Raw genomic sequence first — 26,444 nt, forward strand, 5'->3', positions numbered from 1 at the left:
TTCTCATATGCATTTGGTTGGCTACTGTGAGAACAGCATGCTGAACTAGATGGACCACTAGTTTCATCCTGTAGGTCTATTTTTATTTTATGTTAAATCTTGTAAGTAATGTTCATTTCAAGTTTTATAAACTCAAAGCAGATTACTTTATGCTACTAACTGGAAAACGTTTATTACTGAGAAACAGCAACCTTTAGTTTTATTTCTGATAATATGACTGGTCTCTTCAACAGATAAAGCTTCAAGTGATGCGTGAAATATTAATAAAGATGGGACCCAGAACCTTTATAAAGTTCTAAAATATTAGTTACTCTCTACCGAGCATAGGTGTCTCTTAATAAGAACCAACCCAATAGTTTTGTACTTTGGCATGTCTCTGGTTTTGCTTCAGAGCATGTAACCGAATTCCCAGACTTGGTTGAAGCAATATATTGCAGTTCACCTTCAAGCATTTGAGGGGGTTATGTTATGATATTTTCTTTGTCTGGATTATACAATTAGACTTTTTTCAGGTGGAGAAATAGGTAGGTAAAAGAATCCTAATCTGAAGTGTCTCCTGTGCAGTAAAATTAGATGTCAAGTTTTAAGTGGAGCAGTGAAACCTACCATATTGTGATTTTTTTAAAAATACAGTTTTGGTTGCAACATGTTAAGAGAATATTGTGTGCATGTTAAAATGTACATCTTAAAACAGATTCCTAGATAACAGTTGCAGTGTGTTAAACTTTCTCTTTCACTGTAGCTGGCAAGTGATTGTATTTTCAGATAGGAAATGCTGTGGCTCTTCTTTCTGCTGCTCATTTGTAACCTTTTCAGTTTTATGCAGTCCTTGGGTAGTGGTTGGGCTTTCAGTGATTTCACAGATGAGTTCTTTGATTCTTTTAATAAACACTGGGCAAACCTAATTTAGGCTAGAGAAGTGTATGAATAGTGCAAGATGTTATATATTACTATAGTGAACATGCTTTCCTCTTTTTTTTCCAAACTGTGAAACATTTTCTTGGTAAGCTCAGCTCTCCCAAGAAACATTTAATTATATTTTTCTATCACCTTTGTAGTACGTACTTATCCTCCCGAAGAAGAGCTTTAAATGAGGTGGAAGCGGGCAAGGTGGTACCTTGTGATGTTCTTGATTGACAATTCTTTTGCTTCCTGGTAGGTGGAGCCATTACGCTTAGTATAAGGACTCAGTTGTAGGCTGAAGGAAGAGGAAGACTACTGTTAAAAGAACTGCTGGTAAGTTTGCTTTTCATTTGTACCGATCACACAAAAGATAATGTGAAGGCTTTGCTACATGTCAGATTGAAGACTGCTGAGTAAGGCCTTCCGGGAATCACAGCATAGAGTAGGAAATCTAGAATGGATTAATCTGATGAACATATTGATACACTGAAATATTTTGTAGGAAAAAACTTGGTATGTTTTTAGGGAAGCACATAGTGAGGCAGCAAGGCTTATGTGGAACTCTTGCATTTTAAATGCAGGTAGAATATTTTGCCTATATACTTTCTTACTATTTACTTTTACCTTGAACATTATAAGTACTAAAATCTTAACAAAATAAATCTATCAAAGCTTGTGTACATACACACAAAATTACATTGTATATTTAAAGTATATTTGCAGGAACAGTGTCTATGGCAGGTGAAAGATCCAAATACAGCTTTCTGTGTTGTATGATGCAGTGACGTAGTACAGTAACTCATGAACATGGTGTTCTATACTAAAAATAGACTGTACTGAGATCACAAGAGACTCTACACCCAACATTGTTGCATATCTATTTTATTATCCTTATTTTAAGAATTTATAAACAGCTCTGTATAGAATATCTTAAGTGGTGAACAAAAATATATAAAACAAACAAAATTACAAAGCGTAATAAAAATCCTTCTTTATAGATCTTTCTGACTGTAAACTAAAAAGGATAGTTCAAATAAGGAAAGAACCAGGTGCCTAAAGTGCAGGAAATGCCACCAGACTAAGTAGGCCCCTCTCTAATAGTCAATGGGATAGAGTTCCGTAATGCTGATGCAAGCACGCTGAAGGCCCCACCACATTGAATGTGTGGCATCACCAGTAAGGCCTAATCAGCTGAGTACAGAGACCAGATGAGGATATGGGGCAAGGCACTCTCTAAGAAACCTGGTCCTGAGTTGTTTAGGGATTTATGAACTGCAAGTGCTTCATATTAAGTGTGTGAGTATGTGATACAGTTTTCTCAGGAACTCGGTATAGCTCTTTGCATGGTCTGATAATGCCATCTTCTCTTCTGAGCAAGAAACAGACATGTTTCTTGCTCAAACTAAGATGTAATATGATGCAATAGGCAAATCTTATCTCTGATGACTTAAATCAGCTATGAACTGTGGATTCAGTCTGGCTTATGAGTTTTGTTTGAAACAGACTCTATGCTTTCTCCCTAATATATCTGTTTAGCTGTTTAGTCTTGGCATTGTAACTCTTGAGAGAGATTTCTTTGAACATAGTGACATTAGTGAATTTTTTGTGTGTGTGTTTGTACTCTTGGTGTTTAAATTGATTGAATCTTAGTATGCAGTTATCTAAGCTTGTAAGAATAAGTGGAAGTTTTCTATATTAGCTTTTTTGATTTGCAAATACTCAGCTAGTAGCTTTAACTGGACACTTTAGTAGGCTTGAGCTAGAAAGTTGTATTACTAATCATGACTGTAATGCAGTTTCCACTCCATTTTCATAAAATTTCATAGTGCAAGTTTTGGGGAACACAATATTAGCAATAGGATTCTTTCCAAGTACAGTATCTAAAAGATGATGTGCTAGTGTACTGGAGTAAATACTGGTTGTGTTGTTAAAATCTAGAAAAGCATAACAACATTTGTATAGTAATGGTCTAAAATCAGGATGCAAAGTTTCCTCAGTACTGTAATCCTGATAGCTCGAATATTTCTGTGCACATTTCACAAAAGCCTGATGTAAAACAAGCAAGTAAACTACAAAAGAAACTGGATTCATTCAAATTTATTTTTTATTGAAGTAGTGAGTAACTACTTGAAGGAGTCCCAATGATAACAAATTACTTAGTAAGAGAGTAGAGACATCTGTAAAATCAGTGTCCAGTTTTCAAGTTACTAATTTTGGACACATTTTATGAAAATCTGTTAATGCCCAGATACTACCTTTTCTGTAAGCTTTTCTGTCAGCGGCTGTGGCTGTCCATACTTAATTTGTAACCAGATGCCAGAAAATACTATATCCTATGCTTACTACATCCCTCTCTAACATTTCAGAGGATTTTCAATTTAGCACCTCTCAACATTTTGAGCCATCTCCTAACCCTCCAGAACGGATCTGTGGGATATGTAGGAACAGATGGGGGCGGGGAGAGAGCTGGAAGCCGTGTTGCACTAGTGGGAGCCATTGTGCTGGGTTCTGCTAATGCTGGGTAGTTGACTCTAGCCCTATGTCTGTACTTCAGAGAAACAACTTCTGATTAGCCTTTTTTCATGGTCAAATTTTCTTAAATTTTGGGAAATAAGTCAGAATTTCTAAGCCCCGTATAGCAGTCCCTTGGGGTATCTCATCCTTGCACTTCTCTTCTTATTTTCTTACTTTCTATGATTTCTAATTTTAACAAAAAGTTATAAATACTGTGACTGTCTCGAAGGTTTCAGATTTTAAAAAAGTCATACTATGCCACAGTGGGTGTTCTTTATATCAGAAATGAATGAGGATGAATAGAGGGGACATTGATCTACCAGTTGGACTTCTGGATAAACTGGATGTAATTATGCATTATCAGATATTGAAAAGTGATATAAACAAAAAAATAAATTTCTACCACTAAATAAATAATGTGATCTGATAGGGTTCTTCCTTGGATCATTAATCTTTGTGTTTTGTTTTGTTTTTGTTTTTGATGTTTTTTGGAAGAATACCTTTTTTTCAGAGAAATGTATGCAGATGGGCCTAGAGTTTTGGCTGTGTTTAGATGTCAGCTTTATTATGGCTAATGTAGTTCTATGGAAGGAATATTGGTATGGGTGTTCATAGTAAAATGTACCAACTATACTGATATTGTCTACATCTGTATGGACTACTAGTGGTTACTACAGGGCTTGATTGAGCCCCTGTATAGTTTAAAGGTGTCAGGCATGCTGAATCAATAGTTGTCATGATAAAAAAGTGGTTAACCCATTCCTGCCTAAAATTCCTGCCTAAATTCCTGTTCCTATCTCTTATTTGAGAAAATGGTACAGGGTATCAAGAGCATTGCTACACACCTCTCGTGGCTGTTAAAACCTGTGCATCCATCTGTGTGTCTCCGCACTCACCCTTATTTTAATGCAAGCAGTTCTGTCTGGGTTTTGCCTTGGTGTGGGGATAATAAGAGAATATCTGACAAGTTTGTCTTGGCCAGGTTGTCCCTTAGGTTCAGTTCACATATAACTTTTATAAACCATAGTTTATTAGACTAATAAAGTGTCATGCCTGTGCATAACCAAAGTTCTTGGTTCAGATTTTGGTCAGATATGCTGGCTTCTAGTCTGTTTCCCAGTTTGGATGTAACAGGAAACTGGTTTTAAAAAATCGAATGTATAGAAGGGCAGAATAGAAGGGAGTACATTGCAGTTTTCATAGTATTCATTCTAATGAACCATAAGTTAACTAGCTCATATTTGAACTGAGCCTGTACTATAAGTAATATATTTTAATGTGATTTTGTATGACACTTTATTTTATTTATTGAATTTATATCCCACCCTTCCTCCTAAAGGAATTTCTATGAGGTTCCAGTCATGTTCTTAAAATGGTATACAGTATTCTATTGAGATTGTTTCTGGAAATTGCTTTAGTATCTCAAATAGGCAGAGAATTATAGCATTGCTTTACAGTATGATCACATCTTACACCTGCTTAACTTGTGTGATTTCATCCTTGTGTGTTTGTTGTCTGGCCGGTTGAAATTGTGCAAATTAAATCCATGCAAGTCTTTCTGACTTGCTTACTGTGAGGGTGTCAAGTTTTCATGAGATCGCCATGGATTTAACCATTTGTAAGTTAGCCTGATTTCATGTTGTAAAGTCCATTGTACTTCTTTTCAGATACTTACTTCTCTGTCTGACATTGAGAAAATAACTTCTACCAATTTACTGAGATCAATTGAAGTGGAGTATAACATGAAAACCCTTTAGTTTCTGTAAATTATCATTAAAATGAATTATTTGTGTATAGGTAAATAGGGTGGAAAATATGAGACAGGAGTGATGATAAAGCTGTGGTATGCATACTATGAAACATACACTGTTGTACTTTTTTTTCTAAACTCCAAATATTGAAAATATTTCAGGCTTGTGATACTATTTACATGTTGTGTATGATAACTTGCACTTGCATTCAGTATCCAGTGTAAATTCAACATCTCTTGACTGCTCAAGAAATTCCATATTTAATGTTGCATATTAGAAAAAAATTAGAATCATTTGTTAACAAATGTCTTAAATTTGCCTATAAGGAATGCAACTATGAGGTCCTCACAAAAATTGAAAGGAAAAAATCTCCGCTCAGTAACACTTTTTAATAAGCAGAAGGCTTGCCTTCACACTTGTGGAGGAAAATGGGTCTACTCTCTTGCATGTATCCTTAGAGCTCAGTCGCCTCACCACTTTTCCAAGTGTAGATGGCTTGCCATTGGTAGAAACCCTTTCCTATCCAGCCCTCAGAATTGCCATTCTGTGGTCACTGAGCATTCTCAGTTTTCCTGGGACCGCTTTAGTTTTGAGGGGTTTTGTCTCCTTAAATTTTTTTTTCTAAATTATTTTTTGCACTTCTGCAAACTTTGGGGTTTTCCTGAGCATTTGGATATATATTTGTTTTTCAGTAGATACATAGCTGACACTGCCTACATGGAGAAGGAAAAGGAGGCAAACTGGAGGCAAAAAGAAAGGGGGAAGAAAAAAACAGCCTTGAATAGGGAAGGAGGGGAGCAAAAAATAATAATAAAATGGAGTAGCCATGATAGGAAAAGAAAAGTGGTGCATGTGTATTTGGGTAGTGGTTCTGGGTGGTGGTGAGGAAGGATATGTTCAGCAGACAGAAAAAAGTTTGCCTTCTGTAAATGAATAGGAGTTTTCCCTTCTGGTGAAGGGTGTTCTGTTGGAACAGAAAACTGGGTTCAAAAGAGTGGTTTTGTAGCTCAGCCCCCCTCCCCTGCCTTGTACCTATTTCATTTTGTGTGGTGTCCTCAGCACTTGCTCAGAATCTGGATGTTTCCACAGGTCCAAAATGGTTGGGGAATTCTGCCTTTTGTTAGTTACTTATTGTGACTTATGATTTCGAATAGCTTTCCTTTTTAACATGTGTAAATTTCTAGACTATGCTAACTGGAAGGAGTGGGCAACCAACTGGTGCTTGTTATAATCAGACTGCGAATTATTCTAATTACTTTGCATATGTTCTTCTCTACACCTGGTGGAAGTTATGTAAGCAGCCAAAATACAGGTTGAAGCCCCATATTTAGGTGGTATAGAGAAGTAGTTGTTCTATGCAGGGATAGCCAATGTGATGCCTTCCAGATGTTGTACTTCAACTCCTGTCAGCCCCAACCATCATGGACAGTGGTCAGGAATGATGGAAAATGTAGTCTAATAAGAAGTTGGCTAAAATGCATTGGGATTTTAAAATTGATTTAGGATTTACAGCGTAAAACCCAGCACCTTAAATTGTGCCTAGATTACTGTAGAAAACCAGCATTGATTATTACTTGTAGGGATTAACTGAGGAGGGGTAAACCATGTCCTCCTTGGAGAGAGAAATGGGATATAAATGCAATAAATAAACTCTTCTGCTTGCCTGCTTAAGAATATCAAAAGCAACACGATGGCCAGAAACAATTACAGTATAGAAAACTTTATGGAATAATGCAAAACATCAAAACTATCAAACTGAAGTCTCTGAAAGTCCTTGAATAAGTCACGGTTCCAGACTTTACCTGGTGGAAATCAAGCTTGTAAAGCTTTGTATAATCGGCAAATGTCCAATTCTGATGTCCAACTCTGAACTCTGCTGAATAGTGTTTCCGGATAGCAACTACTGTTTCGTTCAGTTCTTCATCAGCCATATAAATGCAATAAATAAGCTCTTCCGCTTACCTGCTTAAGAAAGCTGGAGGGGCAAGCCAGATGGAGATCTCAGTCGCCAACCTGGCATCCAGAGATCTCCACATGGTTGGAGTTGGACCTGCACCAGTTGCAAAATGCACCTGATGCATGACTTAATTTTGAACACTGCAGCTCCCCCCCCCCCCATACATCTGAGTGGTCAAAAGTTGTACTACTTTGACTAAATATAATACTTCTTTTGTTTTTAACAACAAAAGTTTGTGTTGGCAACTTTGTCTTTAAAGAAGCTTATATATTTTCATCTGAAGTTCAGTCTACAGGAGATGGAATGGGAGTAAAGCACTGAGATTCTTTTTTGAAAACACTACATTGTCAAACTTTGCAGGTGGTTTTTTATGGCAGATTGTGTGCTACTATAATTAGTGTTCCTTAAAGGCTGTTGTCTTCATGCCTCAGAACCTAAGGATGGTGATCACATAAGGTGATGCATATTGTCTAGTAAAAGACTTTTAGAATCTTCTGTATTATCAATATACTTACTTTGGTCTAGGCATGCTTTATTATGACACAGTCTTCTGGCATTCAAGGTAGTTCAAAGCAAGTACATATGAGAATGCATTCTGTGTGAAGACTGGGCCGAAGTGCCATCCTGCCTCATGATTGAGTTGGTTTTCAAGGTGCAGATTGTAGAAATGTGTGAGCATTTGTGCTGGGTCACTTTCTGTGTGATTATAGCTGTTTGCTTGTGTGTGTGTATGTGCGCACAAATTGGTAGCAAATTGGTTACTGGGGGCACTTTTCTACAGTGGCTCTGCTCCTACATACAGGACCATGTCTTCAATGCTCTTCATTATCTATATGAAGCCACTGCATGTGGTCATTCAGAGTTTTGGAGCAAAGTATAATACAGTACACTGATGAGATCCAGCTCTCCTTCTCCATAACATCTGAGTAAAGAGAGGCTGTGCATGTTCTAGATTACTGTCTAAGATCAGTGGTGGAGTGAATATGGGACAGCTGTGCTGGAACCCTGGGAAGACAGAGACACTGTGGGTTGGTTGTTCCAATGCCTGGGAGATTGGCCAGTTGTCTGTCTTGTATGTGGTTGGACTCCTGCTGAAAAAAAACAGGTATGGAGGTAGAATTAGAATAGACTTTAGCAGCTACAGCTGGGATGCCAACTATGGTCATTGTTAGATAGGGATAATCTGGCTATGGTGGTTCATGCATTGCTAACCTGAAGGCATGATTATTGCAGTGCTCTCTGTGTGGCTACTCTTGGGCCTGATCCAGAGGTTCCAGCTGGCGCAAAACACAGTGGCTAAATGGGCACATACTATTGCTAGCACGTAACCCTGGTGCTTAAAAGTTTACATTGGCTGCCCAAATGCTACTAGGCCAGGTTCAGAGTTTTTGAAAATTAATACAAGGCCCTTTACAGCATTGGTCCCTGCAGGGACTGATGCCTTAGATCCCTACTCAAACACTGAGGTCTTTGGGCAAGTTACTGTTAGTGGTCCCTCAAGGCCTCTATCTGCAAGGAGCTGTGCATAAAGTATTGTGGGCCCAGTTTTGTGGAACTCCCTTCCAGTTGAGGTCAGACAGGCCCCCTTCCATTGAATCTGTAGCACTTACTGATGACTGTTTTATTGCAACAGGCTTTTTAATTGCATTTCGATTTTAGAGTTTTAACTCACTCTGAATCTTACTGTATTGGGTCTTCTGTAAACCACTGAGACAACTATAAGCACTATACAGTACAAATCATTGAAATAAATAAGAAGTATTTGTTAGAAGTGCTCAAATTGCTGTGTGTGTTATCTCAGTAATCCTACAATCATCCCATAATGAGTGCCATATTTCTACCATATTTCATGAAGCTCAAAGTGTAGTTTTCTTCAGGTCACATAACCAGTTTCAGGCTGAAGTAAAATTTGCAATGGAACTTTGTATCTTAACTTCTCACTAAATAACAGTCAGTGGATAGAGCATACACCATTAGATGTACTGCTAGTTAAGTGTTTAATGGTTTTTGTTTTTGTTTAAAAACCAATAAACAATTGTTTTTTAAAAAAACTGATTCAGCAAGCCTGTGATATTGAGAAGCATTAAGCATAAAAAAATACCAACTTCATTAAAGGAATTGAAGTAGTAATATTCTGTGTATATTGCTGAAATGGCTTAATTATGTGGATGCTTTCAAAACAAGTATTTGCATTCCATTTTGAAAGCTTGCAGTTTCCAACCTTTTTGTTTTTGTCTGGAAGATTAAATACCTCTGCCTCATCTTGGTGGCAGTATCTGAATTCAGATGTTGTGCATAGGTTTTAAATCAAGAAGCTTGAAATTGCCTTGCTCCTCACTGAAATCAAGATAGAAAAAGAAGGATTTATTGGGAAGGTTAATGACTAACTTTTAGTCTGTACTGCTGTCTATTGAAAAAAGTCAGGAAAGAATGCTGAAGCTTTATGAGGTATTCACTGTAACTCAGAAGCATAAGTTGCTTGTGATGTCTCTTTCTAGAAAGGCTGTGAGATGAGTTTACAAGTCTCTGCAGTTGGGTTCTTGGAATGAAACAAGGGTTTTACAGATTCTTGTTGCAAGACTAACTGGCCTTCATAGCTTTCAAAAAAGCTTTCCTGATGGGCTGCATAATAGTTTTCTGGAACCACTATAGTAAAAAAAAGATAGTTTTGCTTTCAATGCTGAAATGTTTGCTAAACTTTAAAGTTCGTTGGTCACAGTGTAACCAGTGGACTGCAGTGGTTTAGACTGAGGAAAAGGAATTTATCCTATTAAGAGAGCTTCACATGTAACGTACAAATAAAAAGTGGGTTGGATGGGAATTGGTAGCCATTAGGAACCAGTGAAGAACATAGTATTAGTTCAGAAGTTATAATTTGGTGTTTCTGGTCACAAGGCAAACTGTGGTATGCAGGTTTGACTTCAGATAACAACTGTGATTGATACTGATGCTAGCTAAGAATAGAGAAGGTATGTACTGTAGATTGTTGCAGATGCTGATATGCATAGATATAGTGGCATTTTGCAGCAAGGACAAATACTGAAACAATACATTTTCACTAAAATAAAACCCATGCCCATCAGAAGGAAAGCTAATAACCTGTGCCTGCATCATTTTGAAATGTTATTTCACTGATTTGCTTCCACTTTGACTTTCTAGATGGCTCAATTTAATAGCTTGAATGGACTAGGTTATTTTTTCAGGAAATAGTTTGTCTACTTGAATGTTAGTGTCTCTTTAGTTAGGGTCTAGATCCCAATAATTACATAGGGTTTCTTCAGTTTCAGCATATGCACAGAACTGCACTTGTGTGCCCTGATTCAGCAGTTGCTAGTGTATGAGGAACTTCTGAGATGGATATGGGCTGTACCTATTGTAAGGCACCTCTGCTGGTTTCAAGGGAGGAAGCTAATGTATGTGCTCTCCAGTCATATGAGTGAATCAGATCCAGTAATTTAAAATACGGTCACATGCCTGTGCATGCATGAAAGCTCTTGATGGAGTACTTAAGGGTCATAGCATGAAATGAAATACGTTTTAAGTTTTACAAAAAGTAAAGGTAGCTGTGTTGGCCTATAAGAAATATTCCAACAACATATAAGGGGAATCAGGCTGACCTAATAAATGTATCACTCTAATATGGACTTTGGAATATTATAGTTGGTGTCACAGGAACTAGTTGGAATACTAGTTGGAATACTTGTGGAAACTGCCATACTTTGAAATTATAGTTTCCCCTGCCTTTCCATTGCCACCACCCTTAAATATGTAGTATATTTAAGAAAATTGTATAAGCATTCTTTTCCGCTAGTGCTGTACTATTTCATGCCATAGGTTACTGAACTGGAATTTTGGCCTTAAATTTTTTAAACACTTCCATAAATAATGACTTTTAAAGGAAAATGTTTGGAAGCAAAATGTTATCCAAAAGATCTATATAATGAGATGTTATACCATGCATCCTTACATTGTAGTCCAGATGTGTGGTTTAACATGAATTTACTCAGCTTGTGATATGGAATTTGGTGTATGTCACTCTTGCCATCCGACACTCAATTTGGCCTAAGTCAGCTTTTTAAAAATTTAAACTTTCATTCTGTGTCTCTCTCTTTTCTGTTTAGGTCTTCGCCCCTCCCCAACAACCTGGCTATAGGGTGGGACCACTCCCACTTTGCTGATGACGTCTTAGCTGGATCCATTGTGGGGAGGAGCAGCATCAGCAGTTCTGAGGGTGAGTAGAGGCTGCCAGGGTTTGGGCCTGGACTGTAGTGCCTCTCTTCCCCAGCTCTCATACTTTGTCCTTAGTGTAATTACCTTAAGGCTGCTTCACAAGTGACACTTTTCTTAGATGGAAATAAATCTGCATGGGAAAAATGTACACACCATCCTACCTCTTCTGAAGTGTAGCACAAGTATGTGTGGTGTTGTCTGTATGCAGGTTGGGAAGGTTGTGTCTATAGCGAGTTTTCCAATCTGGGTGCTCACAGCAAAGTGAAACTTTGTGCAATGCTTCAGAAGCTATGGAGTTTCTCTGCATAGTGGAAAAACGCATGTGTGAACAAAGTTTGAGCCTCTGTTTGAGCCTTTATCTCCTGTTTGGAGGTAGGCTGGACCGTTATTTTGTCATCTATTTTTTTGGTTGAGCATTCAGGGAATAGTTTTAAAGATTTCTGTCCTATGGGATGAATAAGTTCTGTGACTCTCCAAGACTTTAAAGTGCAGTCTTGTCATTTGAAAGTTGGGAGGAATTGTAGACAGCTGCTATATTTGATAAAATGAATCAAATGCAATTGTAGTACACCAAAATATGAATGGGGCAGAGGATAAAATTAAAATAGAACTGCAAATAGCATTATACATGCTTAGAACAATCTGGGGGTCACAAATAAATGTGGAACTATAGTTTGGAGATTACAAAAAGGTGCTGTAGATAGGCTATAGGAGAAATAGCATGAGTATACTTGAGTGATTCCTACTTAAGTATTTTGTTTATTCAAGAATTAGTTTATTTTCATTCATGTGGTTTAACATGACATACCTCCTTTTTCCCAACCTCCTCAAGGGCTTTACTTCCTCAATATTTTGCATATGTAAAATAAAGTAGTCATGGTTCATAAGTGTATGAATTTGCAGCTAGGAGTAAGGTGTTGCCAAATACAGAAGGTTCCGGTTCAGTCCCCAGTATCTCCAGGTAGGACTGGGAATGTTCCCTGCCTGAAACCCTGGAGAGCTGCTGCCTGTTAATGTAGACAATATCGAGCTAAGTGAACCAATAGTCTGACTCAGTATAAAGCAGCTTCCTATGTTCTTATCTTCTCCATCCTTTAATTGTGAATTCTATACATGATGAGAAATTTGCCATTTTGAAGCGATCAGGCTCAGGTCTGACATTTACCAATTTTAAGATTGAGTGGCAGTGCCGTCTTAAAGATTATCTGTACAACAATTTAGGCCTGCACAGTTCCACACAGAGCCTTCTCAGCTGATTCTCACTTACTGACAGAGAAATACTTTCTTCCACATGGGAGAAACTTCAGCTATGTCAATGGTTATGCAGAAGACCACTCATCACAGTGGGTGATATGGATCATGTATAAAGTTATATGGCAGCAATACCCAACCTGGTAATGGCTGGCACTTCCAAACAATTGGGGCAATATGTTTGATGAGTGGCCTCTAAATGTTATGGCTGTTACTTGTTCTTTAGCAGCCTATCATGGGGATGGAGAACAGTAATGCAAGGAATAACCCTGAACATATTCTAGAAGCAATTTAACTCACTTTATTTTGGGGCTCACCTTTAGGTTGGTGTTTTAATAATTCTGAGATGCCAGTTCTCATGTATAGTATAAATAAGTCTCTGAAAAAGTACTGTTGCTTCTTTGACTGCTGCTTTAAGACTGCTTTTTAAAGAAATGTTAGACTATTTATATTTATGGAAATACGCTGTATGATGATTCCTGTGATTTTTAACATACTTAAGAGCAACAGTTTCTAATTGGTTTTTCTCATGAGATTGGTTATGGTAGTAAACAGTGATATGGAGCCTGTTCACCCTCTTTGACAGACATAGTTGATGATACAGAGAGAACGAATTGGGTCCAAACTACATTTGAAATTGGTCATGTGTTTAAGCAAGTGTGCATAAAACTGGTTGCTTTTTATTGTTATGGAAAAGCAGCACCAGGGCTCCAATTCAGAACATGCTCTCAGATCAGGGAAGTTGTCTGCTGAAAATCACCTCTTGGCCGACTTCTGCTTGCTTTTTAAACCTTCTTGGAAGCATCAATACCTTGCTTCTGAAATAGTTATGAGGACTATTTAAAGCTCCAAGCAAATAACTGCTGAGTTTGACAGTCAGAACTGCACCATGGTAGCTTCAGCTACAACTTGTTACCTTCCATATCATAGCAAAGCCAGTTCAAGCTACACCCATCAATGTAGTTTTACTCACCTTGTGTGATTCTGTTTATACAGAAGAATATGTTATCAGTTTAGACATTGATCTAATTCACATGTCACAGTCAGCTACGGTTATAAATGATAACCCATGGTTTAATGTGAATGAGCATCATACTAGTGCATGCTGCTGAAAACTTCCCACTCTTCCCCTTGTGCTAACCAGGCTTAAGGACTCCTACTGATGTGAAGGTGGCTTCAGAAAAAACATATCAAACAGTGATATTTTATATTTAAAAGTATGGTATACATATGCATTTTGGACAACATCATGTGAACACCAGTGTTAGAAATTACTCAGGCGTCAGGCATGTTTTGCAACTGGTGCAGGTCCGGTTGCGACCGCATGGCGATCTCTGGATGCCAGGTTGGCAACTGACATCGCCATCTGGCTGGCCCTTCCAGCTTTCTGAAGCAGGTAAGCAGAAGAGCTTATTTATTGGATTTAGACATGGTTTACTCCCTCCTCAGTTAATCCCTACAGCAACCTTGTGAGCTAGGTTTAAGAGGCTGTGATTGGCCCAAGGTCACCCAGTGAGCTTCATGACTGAGTGGGGATTTGAACCCTGATCCCCAGTTCCTAGTCTGATACTGTAACCACTGCACCACACTGGCTTCCTGGAGTACTATGATATGGGGCAGCTATATAAATTAAGTAGGTAAATAAATATGGGGAAAGCAGAATGTCATTTAGAAAAGGATTGAAATATTTTTCTTGAAGCTTGAATTTGTTTTATTCTGAATTGTTTTATTTGATGTTTTAATGTGGTATAAATGGCTTTGAGATTTTTTTTCTTTAAAACATAAAGTTGTATAGAGATGAAACTAATAATAATAACAATTGCATTTTTTTTTCATTTTTCAAAAAAGGCACCTAGTCATTCCATTGTGGCAACCATAACCTACATTTAAGGTGTCATTTGGTGATTAGCTTATTTATCTGAGTTTATAACACTGGTGAACACAGATTAAAAACCTCGCACTGGAAAAGTAGTGAGTGCACCAACAGTCCTTTTCTCATTTTACAATGTTCCTCCAATTTTCAAATTATGCTGCATATTTTTTATATGTATCTAGAGAGGTAATTGTTGCATGACTGTATGATAACACTGTCATGGAAGAAATAACTCTAAAAATATTGTCACAATCCTGAAGGATTTAAACTTGTTTTTCTTAAAAAATAAATAAAATAATAACCCAGCATTATTGGGATTCTGGTGAATGTAAAGAAAAACATTTGGTAAGGTAATGATATGTACAGTTTTTAACATGCAGAGAATAATAAGCACTAACAAATCAGAGAAGGGAGCTGAGGGAAGTCTCGGGGGAGGGAGAGGGAGGGGGGATAAAAGGGGAGGAAATAATGTAATAGACTATTTGGATTGACAATTTGTTTTGTTGAAATTGTTTAATAAAAATATATTTTTTTAAAAAAAAGAAAACCATTTAGTAAGCTTTTCCCCCTGAATGAGTTCCAAATCAAATAGCAGCAGAGCAGGAAAAAGTAGCATTAGGTATTAAATAGCAGATAAAACAGAAAATGAGTCTGCAGTGATACTTAACTGATAAATACAAATCATTGTTCACTTAAAACAAGGGTGTGATACCTTCTTCTTTTTTGGTGGCTGGGGTGTGTGTGTGTGTGTGTGTGTGTGTGTGTCATATGCTAGTATGAGACCGAAGACAACTGTGGGTAGGGTCAGTGCTGAAAGTGGTGAGGCCACCACTGGTTTCAGATGGTTTGCTCTCCCTCTTCACTCAGTGGGCTACTGGAGGAAATGCATTGTCTTGCCAGCAGTCTGAACTGCTCACTTCCAGAGGGATTTTGAAATCATACCATATGTCCCTAGGTCTCCAGAGTACCTACTCCTAAAACTGCAAAACTATTAATGTGGTGCCTAAGCTAACAAAGCTGCAAAGCAACCCGTCTTAAGACTGTTGCTGTCTGAGACAAGCACCACCACTGAGGCCTATTTTCAGTTACTTGAGTCGAAAGGATAAAGACTTTTAAATACCAGTATCTTAAACTTTCTTCAGAAATAAATAGGAAACCACATCTTAGGGGCTGGCACAGAAGAGTTAAGGATGGGTAGTAGAGTTAGCGGGGCCAGAGGCTGATCCAGGGGAAGGGGGGTAGTAATTTATGGGGTTTTGTGCCTCCTGTGAGGCAGCAGCCAGAGGATGGGGGGGGGGGGGGTCTGAGCAGTCGTAGATAGAGGAGGTGGTGCACCATGTGAGGCTGGAGCTAGAGCTGAAGGAAGGACAGGATGCACCAGGAGCTGACGGAGAGACTGTGCCTGAAGGGAGGAGGTGGCAGAATCCTTGCTGTGACACCCCCCGCTGTCACCCCCCCCCCCCCCGCTGTCACCCTCTGCTGTCATCAACGTCCCACTGTCATCCTTTCCAACCAGGAAGGGCTTGAAGAGGCAGGCACAGCAACAACTTCCATGTAGGAGGAGTTGCTATTACACAGTCACGCAAGGGTACTTAAGTTTGCTCCTGTTTTTCCAACAGTCTGGCTTGGGCCACAAGCCTGGGGAGTGTGTATGTTTAGTGCACCTACTGTAAGTTCATGCTTTATCAAGAAATAATTAAACTGCTGGCAATTTGTCCTCCTTGGGTGGTGTTTGCTCAGGACACCACAGAAGCATGGTCAAAACTGATATTATTCCGTACTGATAGTATAAATCAGCCAGAGTAGTGTAGTTGTTAGAGCGATGCACTAGGAGAGCCTTTGTTTAATATCCCCTTAGTCAAGAGGATCACTTGGTGCTTTGGGGCTAGTCGCTATCACTCGCAGGGTGATTCTGTGGCTGAAATGGAACACATGCATGCCACCCAGAGTTCCATGAAGAAAGAATGAGATGTAAATGTAATAAATAAGTAATGTAACTTTAGTGTATTTCACCAACTGTAAATTTCCAAGTAACGCTAAAAAAGGCAGGCCCACATATAGCCAGTTACAGTATTTAAATTAGGGTTACCAGACGTCCCCATTTCCCGGGGACAGTCCCCGGATTTGCAAATAAGTCGCCAGACAAATTCCATCCCCAGTATGTCCCTGGATTTCATCTAATCTCCCCGGGAAATGCAGCAGCGACAGTCTCAGCAGCCCAGTGCAGTTGGCTCTGGCTGGCTTCAGGAGCTGCTCGAAAGTCCCCATATGCTGGTGGTTCAAGGGGTCTAAGATGCAGCTTCCGGGCTGCCTCCACTTTCTCTGACCCCAGCAAGTAAGTTGTGAAAGGAGGCTTCATGCTGCCTATTGGAGCAGCCTCCCAACTCCTACTTGCGTGCAAGCAGGAGTGGGGCAGGGATCTCTCAGTTAGGCAACAGGAAGCCTCCCTTTCTAGCTGAGGGATCCCCACCCCCTCCTAGTTGCACGCAAGTAGGAGTTGGGATGGGGCTGCTCCAAAAGGCAGTGTGAAGCCTCCCTTCCCAGCTGAGGGATCCCTGCCCCTCCCACTTGCATGCAAGTAGGAATGGGATTGGGGCTGCTCCGATGGGAAGGAAGGCATCGCGCTGCCCAAGCCTTGCCACTGCCACTGCTCTCGGCCCTCCTTCTCCGCCTTCCATGCATGACCCACCGCACATCGCTTCCCCGCCAACACCACCTCAACAACTCAGGGGCTGCCCAGGCTTGTGGAGAAAGGAGATAGAAGCCTTGGAGGAAGGGGGAATGTGCCTGTTGAGGTCAAGGCGGCGGCGCCCCTCTGCCACCGCCATCAGTGCAGCATCAACGTCCCATGTAGTAATTAATTAATTAATTAACGTGTCCCCGGTATCATTGAAAAAAAATCTGGTAACCTTAATTGAAATTGGATGTTACCAGGACCGCGGTCAGCTGTGATCAGGCTGTGTGTGTTCAGTAAGGGCTGAAAAAGGCACATCAGCTTAAGCAATTGTGTTATTGAAAGGGGCAGGTTGTGAGAAATAAATGTAAAGCACACTTGAGAATACTACGTAACTGGTAAATAGTATTTGGAGCTATATTGTTAATTACATGCTTTGGGTTGAGTTGGAAATGCACTGCACCTTTATTTGGTTGGGCCCACTAACTCCTGACTTGGAGGGAAGAAGATGCTATTTTCTAAATAGCAGACCCTAGGGCTAGAGAGACCTGGGTTCAAATAACCACTCACCTATGAAGTTTACTGAATGACTTTTGGCCTGACATACTCCAAGCCTAACCAACCTCAGAGAGTTTTAGAATAAAAAGGAGGCCATATATGTTACCTCAAGCTCCTTGAGGATAAAAGGCAGGATAAATATACAATTAATGTACTTGTTTGGAAGATCTGCCCACATCACCTGAGGTTTTCAGTCTGATCTTAAGTTTGAGAGTACATCACATTTAAATTTAGTAGAGCTTACTCCCAAGTAAGTTTGTGATGTGATGAAAGCCTTATATGAAGAGCCAAGTTAATTTCATGAGAACTAGGATTTGTGTGTTTGAGAGGATGTGCTATACCAGTGCAATTCTGGGAGGTAAAATAAAATACTAATAAAATACCATGGCACTTGTAAAGTGGTACCTCGGGTTACAGATGCTTCAGGTTACAGACTCCGCTAACCCAGAAATAGTACCTCGGGTTAAGAACTTTGCTTCAGGATGAGAACAGAAATCACACAGCAGCGGCAGCGGGAGGCCCCATTAGCTAAAGTGGTACCTCAGGTTAAGAATGGACCTCCAGAACGAATTAAGTTCTTAACCCGACGTACCACTGTATTTTTAATGCTATCCACCTTGGCAATGTAGCAGGATAGAAATGAAATATTAGACTAGTGACTGTTCTGCTGTCCACTAAAGCCTGCTTACCGGTTTGACAGGCAGGAGCAGTTGCAGCTTGGTGTAGTTGGTGGGGAGAGAATCCCTTTACTCTTGTGTTTCTGTTCCATTGGCTGCATGGGGCTCTGGGAAAGCCCAGTAATGTGAGTTGTTTGACTGCAAGCCAAAATGGTAGGGTTGGCCTGGCAGAAAAAAAGGCATTGGGTTGGATCCTTAGTCTTGCAGAGAGGGTGGGCTGGAGCCCCACCTCCTTTTACTTGGTCAGAGTATCAGAATACCCCATTAAAGGGGTCTAAGGGGAAAGATTCTATCCAAATGCCCAGAGGGGGGCTAATGGGCCATAGAATTCCCCAAATGGTGCTCTGGAGGGATTGCCCAGAATTGATGCATGCCATAGGGTGATCCCAAAACAAGGATCGAACCTGAAGGAATAATCACCTAGCAAAAGGGTGGGTTGGTTTGGAAACACATTCAGTGCCTATGCCAAAACCTACTGACATCTGGAATCAATGAAATTATGGTCATTTTGATCCCAAGATATTGTCCTGCCATTACTGTACTATTCATTTCCAACACCCCGACCCAGATGACCCTGAGCACACTTCGCCTGGGACTGCAACCATTTTTTCTTTCTCCACCAATCTTTCTCTTCTGCAGGACTCCCAAGAGTTGTGGTCACATGCACCTCATTTGAAAGAAGTATGACTGTCTTAACTGTGCACTGCGTACAGTTTTCTCTCAGTTGTGTTCATTCCTCAAGTTTTAATGTACTCTAAGCAGTCCTTGCAGTTTGCAATCAAATCCAATTGAAATGCTGATTAGAAGGAATAGAGGAGCATGACACGCCTCTCATTGGTAGTTGAGCCCTATTTAAAGTGAGGCCATGATATTTTAGAAATCACCTATTCACTAAGTATAAGCACACAATTATATAGTTCAGTAGCCATCTTTGATTCTGTCCATGAGATTCATGCCTGATGGATTGGGTCAATCTTGCTTCTGCTACTGTGTAAAGCATAAACATAATTTCAACTTTTTAGCAGTTAAGTGTAAGTTAATTTCTAGTTTAGATGTACATGTGCACACGGGCCCTTGGACATAATGATTTTTTAAAATCATACCTCTGTTGCTATGTAGACATTTCTGTAATATGTGACAGAATTGGTCCTCTACACTTAAGTGTAAGTGGTCAAGTAAATAAAAACACATGATATGCCTTCTCTACTTCATTGACTATAGCTTGCAAGGTAGAGAAACAACATGATACCGTAGCCTATATTTTTACCATCATTTTAATTGCTACAAGACTCTTTTCACTGGCAGGCTCACATCTCTTGCAACTTCTAGTTCTTCCCTTAATTTGTCTGTCAATACACACTGCAATTGTGGTGTTCATACCACCGTTGACACATTCCTGTACATTTTGACCATAATAGCTGTTTAATACAATGCATACTATATCAGATGGATAGAATTTTTCAATCTCATGCACTTAAGCAGTCCCTCTTTAGGTCATCTGAAACAATTTGGCATTATTTGCACAGCTAGATGACCCTCTTTAGGTCATCTGAAACAATTTGGCATTATTTGCACAGCTAGATATGTTAAATTAGAAGGATCTTGTGTGTGTCTTTCTTGCATGCAGTGAGTGTGCCTATCTTAAGCTTTACTTGCAACTTCTTTTCATTATGTATAAAACCATTTAACTTGGTTACCTTGAGGAGAATAAAGAACACAGAATAGACTTTACAGAACAAGGCTTTAGATCTTTAGACAAGTCATTTGCACATACCAAATAAATAACTCACTGTAGGCATCTAAGTTTGAGCTTCTGCCAAGTAACTTGGGAGACTTGCCATTTTTTGCTTAGCTTCCGTTAAATTAGTGCTGGTTGGTAGTTAGCACAGATGGGTGTGTACATATGGAAGAATGTAACCTGTTATGTCAGTGTTGGTATGTGAGAACATGCCTTATACTTGACCTGTGTAAGCAAGGCCTATAATTTTTCAGACTTGTCTCAACAGGAAAGCTTTTTATTAAGGGGGTTAAACTAACTCAAGTGAGAGTGGACTGTAGGAGTTTTCTGCTTCGGAAAGCAGAATTACTTTGGTTGGAACTAATTTAAATGTTTTTAAAGGACCAGCCTTATGGTGGTGAAAAATCAACTAGTATGCAAAATATGGGAAAAAAAATATTAGTGGGCAATAGCTACACAGTTCTAACTTCTGAGTATTGTAGAGGAAGCTACCTGGTATTGTCATATTCAGTTATCAGTTGTTTTATCCCTTATTTTGGAAACAAAAGCCCTTTAAAGTACAGAGTATTTACCATATACTTGTTCTAGAGTTTAAAATAGATCTAAAGAGTCTGTTTTAATAAAGTTGTTTCATTTCTCATTTCTTTTTATAATACCATGTATTAATTTTATTATGAGTATTCCATGTGCATCTAGTCTTCAATTGAATTATCTCTTGCTTCCCACCCTTGGCTATTCAAAATTTCTAATATGTTTTAGAACCACCTCTATAGCAACTATCAATTAATTTTAGTGGTGAGACATATCATTTGATAACTTTTGTTTTATCATTCTTTCTTATGCAAATGTAGTAATTCCAGGTTGACATCTCATTGAGTAAGCAGTGTCCTCTGATTCATAAGCAAAATAACTGTAATAGTGAAGAATTTGTTTGAAGGCTGTACCATTCATTTTGTGGCATCTGCTTACTAAACACAATGCGTTCCCTGGAAATTGTTTGTTAGGTGAGGGTTCACATAGGAAGTGGGCAATTCAGGATGTTTGGATATCTGAATCTGCAGAGTGTATAGCGAGGTTTGGGCATAATTCTTTACATACAGATAAATGAATTTTCACATTGGAAGTGGGCAGATAGTGGGACCTGCGTGTAATTGAATAAATTATGTGACAATGAACTGTGGTCAGTCTGCCTCCTTTGATGTCTGTCTGTAGAATATAATTTTACATTTTCACATATGCATTTTTATTATAGTGAAGTATGTGAAGCAGCATTTATGCCAACTTTGTCTGAAGGCTGAACTCCTTAGCAACTAATATTTTCTGGTTTCTGTCTTTCTTAGCAATCAGTAAATGGGAGCTACTATCAAAATATAGTGTGAGCAAGTTCTTGGAAATTAGGTTTGAAGTATAGGTTCAGTTGCCCTACTCTTTGACTTGGAGTGGTCATACTTAGTATATGTGAAGTTGCAGAATCCTGTGTGTGTGTTTTGTGTGTGTATATGTGTGTGTGGCTTCAATTAGTAAAGGACAAGTACAGGAAGCTGCAGAGCACCATGTAGTGCTCCATGGGCACTAGGCCTTTAATATAAAAGGCAGCAACATTTTAGTGGCAATTGCATGTGAGATATAGGGTAGACAAGTGAACTTAGCCATACATGCCTGACATTTATAAAGGGTTCTTTATACACCCCTTTTGGAGAAAACATTCACATACACCAGCAGTCTGTTGCATGGGCACAAGCTATTCTGGCATGATAGAGCTGGCAGACATGTTAAAATCACTTTAGGCAAGATGTAAGGCTGCACAAAGGCCAAAAGAAGTAACTATGTTTTTGTGGCTCCTGTATTTATATTGGCCCTAAATGCACAGCCAAAACAGCACTGTGCTCTATTTCTTGAGGGCTCATTGTAATGAGCTGCGTAGACTGGGGAATGACAAAAGGTACGCTCAGATATATGTTTTGCATACTATACTTTCAAAATCTATGTTCTTGAGGTAATCTACCTAGCAAGATTTTGAAGAGAGTACTTAGTACTATTAAGTGACCTTAAAACCACCTTTTCAAGCTTTAGATAGGCTTCAGGGATTTTGGAGATTTCTTAGTTTTTATTGGCCACTGGAATGCCACATTTTTTTCTTTTAAAGGTCAGATGTATAGACCTTTTCTGAGAGTAACTGAGATTCCAATGTATTTTTAATCTAAATTATTGATTCTCCAACTATAGTTTTCGATCAGGAATATAAGAAGCTGCCCTATACCAAGTCAACCATTGCTTCATCTAACACAGTATTGGCTACACGGACTCCAGGCTTACCTGGAGACACTGTGGATTGAACTTAGGACCTTCTGTGCGTTAAAAGCAAAATTCTCTACCACTGAGTTACAGATCTGGTTTTGTTTTAACTTTTTGGTATCTTAATTTTGCACTTAATGCATGGGTTGTTGGGGTTTTTTAATGATCCACACAGGGTGGTACAAAGGGAGGTGAATAATCAGACATTCCCAAAATACTGTTTCCTGAACATGCATGTAAATCCTACTGTCTGTTGGCAGTCAATTTAAAATATTTACTCCTATAATTGAGAATTAATGCTATCTGGTACTTGTTACTTCAGTAAGCTGCTCCTGTGGGTCTGCTAGTTTAAAAAATGATTTTTATTTCTACATAGGAGATAGGGAAAGGAATCCAATTGTAGAGCAAACTGCTTTGCATAGTTGCTTTTTGAACAGCATTTAGTTTACTTAGGAGGCAATCCTAATTGATGAAGTTACCTGTTGGGCAGGGTTTAGGGCAGACTTGGCCCTTCCCTGATCTCAGAATGTCTTGTTTGGAGGTCTTTCCACTGGCTGGTTTCACCTATAGCAGGCAGACTGGGAAGGTCAGCACTGACAAGAGTAACATTGGTCTCACTCCCCTGGCAGAGACTGGCAGGGCTGGAAGGTGTGGCTGAGGAAACCCATCCAGATAGGTGGTGTTTAAATAAGAAAATTATTATGAACATTGTTTAGTAACTCAATCCAAACCCTACCTCCAGACCGTTGTAAATGGATTTGGATTACTCTGCCCATTTACTTACTTGAGTTTGCAAATTTCAAAGATATCTAAAGTACTTGAAAGAGTTAAACACTGATTGGTTTTGAAAGTATATTTTTACTAACTGACTTGCATGTATGATTTTAGCAATGATTTTCTACTTCAGTGTAAATATATTACATGAGCTGGTTAAAAAAAAAGTTCATCATGTAGATTTTTAATTGATTATACAATTAAGATCAATAGATTAAATTACATAAATATGCATATGAATACAAATTGTTTTGAAAACCATTACTTCTTCGTATTTTAGGTGATGAACTTGTGTGGCACTGTAGGTGCCATCATATGCAGACCTATCACACAACTCTTAAGGCAAACCACAGTGTAGTACAAACCTACAGGTTCCAGGATGAATATTGTGGCTGCAGCACTCCTCTCCTGCTGTTGTGCTCTGTGCAGCTATGCCTATACTTCTGAACCTAGGCTTGTGGTTTGTCAGTAAGCCAAAAACAGTGGGTGCACTCGAGAAAAGTTAAGATGACTGCTTGCTCCAACTGTGCAGTGTTGGGCAACAGTGGCTCTTCCTGTCCCCACCCATACTACATATTTCATGGCAGTGTGAAAGAAGTTAGAGAGCAGTTGATACTTAACAGGATAATAGTAGGAGTGATGGCAACCAGGGATTGGGAGATAAATTGGATTTAGGTGATACATGAAGCGATTCCATAAAAAAGGGAAGCAATCTTAAGAAATTTGCATGGTGAAGAAGGTGGACTGGATTGTGCATGGGGAAGGGAGAGTAGAAATGAAGCTATTATCTGAAGAACAGGTACTGTGTTGGCTCTTCAGTAAGGAAGTTGAAGCCATCTGCTGCAATCTTTCTATTACCCTCTCATCCTCCTTCAGCCTTTCTTAATGAGGAATGGGAAGGTAAAGAGGCAATACTTTTTCTGCAACTCCACTTATCTTGGAGTAAGCTTCATTAGAGTCAATGGACTTATTTCTGAGTAGACCTTGGTTTAAGAGGATGGGGAGCAGGGGAGAGATTGTACATGTAACATAGAATGTCACAAATTTTTCATGCTGACTCTGGGGTTTCAGTGGCACAAGCTCAGGAAAGATATTGAATAGAGAGGAACCACTGAGGATTAGTACAGTGAATGGATGGGTGGGATAATGGGACAACAGATTCAAGAGATTCAGGATAGGCAGAAGTTGAAGTTGGGAAAGATAGTAGTACATAAAGTACTAATGCATGGATAGAAGAGACAGGAGATGGGGGAATATGCTTTCAACAGAAGTCAAATAACTTTTAAATATGAATAATATTATTTAGCTTATTGTTTCGTTTGGGAAGGTGCTGGCTTGACTATGCCCTGATCATAAGCAGTGGTTCCCATTCACTTCTGGCCTGTCCTAGGAGAGTGGCTAGCAAGAAGGGAGCATTCCTAGCTTGGGCACCACTGCATGAATACATGATATGTTATGGCATGCAAAATATAGTGAAATAAAGGAGAGCGCCATCTTTTAAGAAGTCATCTGCAAACCACAACTTTTGTGAATATTTGTATTAAATTCTTTGTATATTTGTTTTAAATATTTGTATTAAATATTTGTATATGAACATCTGTTAAATCAGGAAACTTTAATCAGGCTGACAATGGTAGCGGGAGAACAGAATGCCAAGAAGAAATGGGCCTTGAGTTTGGAACCTTTGTTCCACAGGTTTAGTATAATGGATTTTTCCACAGTGTTCCCAGCAGAAGGTCTCTGTATGGTACAAAGTTGATGTGAACACAATTACCTGGAAGTATCTACCTCCATGACATCATGGTGGAGGCAGGCTTCAAGGAGCAGGCCTGATCTGTAGTCTTCTGAAAGAATAAATGACACATTTCTGTATCAGCTCCTACTCTTTTTGAAATTAGTGACCAGAGCATTGCATAGTGTTCAAACTGTTTTTTCCTAGTTAGCTCCGGCCACTTTAGACCCCATTGATGCATGTCAAATTCAGTGTTTTTTACTCCTGGATTATTCCATATCAAGTGATCCAACTTTTTGCCCCATATCATCCACTTTTCTGAATATTTTGTACACTTGTTGCATGATCAAAACTAAGTTTAAATCTATAATTTTAATTTTTCATGTCATCCCATTTTGCATGGTAGAATTAACGCTTTGAAAGAATTCTTGTTAGTACTTTATCTCATGAACTTTTAGTTTTGATGTATCTCAATCCTGAGCTGAGCTTTTAAAGGCTTTTGTGCAGGGCCAAAATTGTCAATTTTTTGAAATTACAAACCCTCATAAAACCCTCATAACTGGAAACAGGAAAAAGTTTTAGATTTAAACTTAGTTTTGATTGTTCAACAAGTGTACAAAATATTAATAAAATTGGATGACATGAGGTAAAAAAAGTTGGATCACTTGATATGGAATGATCTCCTTGTATTGATAATTTTCCATGTAATAACATGTTAAGTTATTCGGTCATTTTGGTACTTATTAACAGTTTGAAGAAAGCCCTTTTAAGCTCTTCCTTCTGTTGGGATTAGGTCACCTTAATTTGCTATCTGTAGATAGGATCTTATGACATTAGATCCATGTGTGTACCAACTTGTTAAAGGGAACAAGATTTGGTATAGATCTTTAGGGAGACTTCAATGGTTGTCTATATTTATTAGGACTGCGCTGAATTTTTGCCCACAAAAATGTTCTGATTGCAAGGGGACGGGAGTTAGTCCTGCTTGTTTGATGTTCATAGCAGCTGCAATTCACAGTTTGACTTAAATTGACGGCCAGTCAGGCATGACATTGGCTGTGTGGCAACATGATGCTGATAGTTAGGTTTGTAAAAGTGAAATCAGAATGAGGGCAGTGCTTCATTTTCCAGCCTCAAATAGAAGACCTAGTTTCTTAGCTTTCCTTGTTGATGGACTTTTGTAAAAGTCCAGATGATATAGTTGAAGAACCTAAAGAGGTGCTGGTATTTATACCTGTGTCTAGTAAGAATGGATTCTCACACATGTAATTGGAAAAAAGTGTGTTAACTTTTTAATGCCAAATTGCATGGGCAGTGATCTTCCTGGAAAGTGCAGATGGGGACATAGGAGTTAACCTTCCATTCCAAGGTATAATCTTCATGAAGATCACCCCTTCCTAGCTGAAATTAATTAACTGCAGGTCAGGATTTCTGGAAACAGAAATTCAATGGGATTTAATCTTTCCTGGTATGAAAATACAATTATGGGAAAAGTTTCACCAATTGACATTGTCTGT

At 39.0% G+C, this 26,444-nt stretch overlaps 1 protein-coding gene across 4 annotated transcripts in view; it reads left to right on the forward strand.

Moving 5' to 3' along the window:
- The window catches only part of CRIM1 (cysteine rich transmembrane BMP regulator 1), a 128,850-nt gene that overhangs the window by 32,049 nt on the left and 70,357 nt on the right, over window positions 1-26,444 (forward strand). The window contains exon 2 of one of the 4 annotated variants that reach the window (XM_053382775.1): window positions 11,247-11,356. The exons of the other annotated variants lie outside the window; for them this stretch is intronic. The gene's annotated coding sequence lies outside the window, so the exon portion shown is untranslated. The remainder of the gene's footprint in view (window positions 1-11,246; window positions 11,357-26,444) is intronic. 4 annotated transcript variants of the gene reach the window in all.

The sequence above is a fragment of the Podarcis raffonei genome, chromosome 3 (genome assembly GCF_027172205.1).
Source record: "Podarcis raffonei isolate rPodRaf1 chromosome 3, rPodRaf1.pri, whole genome shotgun sequence".
In the NCBI taxonomy this organism is placed as follows: Eukaryota; Metazoa; Chordata; class Lepidosauria; order Squamata; family Lacertidae; genus Podarcis; species Podarcis raffonei.